Source organism: Octopus bimaculoides, chromosome 19 (genome assembly GCF_001194135.2).
Source record: "Octopus bimaculoides isolate UCB-OBI-ISO-001 chromosome 19, ASM119413v2, whole genome shotgun sequence".
In the NCBI taxonomy this organism is placed as follows: domain Eukaryota; kingdom Metazoa; phylum Mollusca; class Cephalopoda; order Octopoda; family Octopodidae; genus Octopus; species Octopus bimaculoides.
The window spans coordinates 30,342,972-30,344,545 of NC_068999.1; the positions used below are offsets into that span (position 1 = coordinate 30,342,972).

Genomic DNA, 1,574 nt, shown 5'->3' on the forward strand with positions numbered 1-1,574 from the left:
TATATATATATATATATATATATATATATATATATATATATACACACACACATGTGTATATATATATGTATGTATATGTATAATGATAAATAGTATAAGTATATGCATATATACATATATGTACATACCTACATATAGATGTATATATACATGCATATATATGTACAAGACCTCAAAAAAACGTGGACAAAATGAGAAACAAAGACATAGAAAATGAACTTTTTCGAACAATGAAAGAAACAAACAAACAGAGAAACAGGACAGGCAACATAAAGAAATTCCCTTCATCAGTTGTCCCCCGTTTTATCTACTCTGCATTTCGAAGGTAGGGACAAGACGCGACTTCGTGAAAACAGTCCTTCCCACAAAGCAAATTAAATAAAATTTTGGATTTAAGTGGTAATAAAAAGAGGACAGTAAGAACGAAACAGTAAAAACAAACAGTGAGGGCTGTTAAGTCAAGACGATGTGAAGTGGTGAATGTTGGAAAAAGAAGCTTTGAGAAGATATGGGTAAAAGCACGTCTTGTCTTAAGGAAGGAAGTCGAAGAAAGATAGATAGATAGATAGCCGTTGGTCACGCGTGAGCAACGAGAGAGTCAAGGAGGAGGAAGAGAGAGAGAGTGTGAGAGGGAATGGTGAATGGGAGAGGAGAAGAATAGGGAAAGGGTGGGAGAGAAAGGAAAAAGAACAAGGGAGGGAGATAGATAGAAAGAATAGAGATAGGATAAGAGTGCACATTGGAATTATTGAGATAAAACTTACTTGGAAATGGATGTACGGTGTTTGATCGTATAATAATATACATAATATATAAATATATGCATACATATATGTACATACCTACATATGTATATATACATGCATATATGGGTACAGAACATCAAAATACGTAGATAAAATGAGGAACCAAATGAGATGGTGTGGCCATATTGTTGGAATGGCGGTTGAACACATACCGAAACAGTTGTTTTATGGTGAGCTTGCAGAGGGGAAACGCTATTGGCGTAAACCTAAAAGAAGGTTTAAGGATGGCATAAGGACTACTATGGAATGGATCCAGAAGACAGAAACCCTCACTTCGGATTGAGTTGGACGGCAAACAAAAGTGTGGAATGGATTGAAAGCATTTGAAGAGGCCAGCAGAACGCATGTAAGACTCAAAAGAGATCTGAGGAAGAATGTTACTATTGAGAAGGTGAATGACAATTACCTTTTTGTATGCACAGTTTGTGACAGACCATGCCTGTCTTTTGCTGGGCTCAAATCTCTTCTGCGAATCCATGGAAAATTAACCTCCACCAACTATTCTGCCTATATGTCTGTGCACACCTTTGAATGCAGTGTATGCCAGAAAGTTTGCAAATGTAACGGAGGCTGGAAGCCTCAAAAGATATTTTAAGATCCACAAAGATCAAAACTTGTCTGCAATTCTTGCTGGTCCAAATCGGATGTGCAATCTATGGGGGTGTCTTTTCAGAAAATTGTCAGGTTTAAAAAGCCGCATCAGATCCCATGACGGTTCTGAGGTGTAGGTACAGAAGGTGGTCAAACTCTAGCATGTATATGTATACA

At 37.1% G+C, this 1,574-nt stretch overlaps 1 protein-coding gene across 5 annotated transcripts in view; it reads left to right on the plus strand.

Annotated features, from left to right (window-relative positions):
* Positions 1 to 1,574, plus strand: part of LOC106869951 (E3 ubiquitin-protein ligase Mdm2) — a 109,459-nt gene that overhangs the window by 45,706 nt on the left and 62,179 nt on the right. The window lies entirely within an intron of this gene.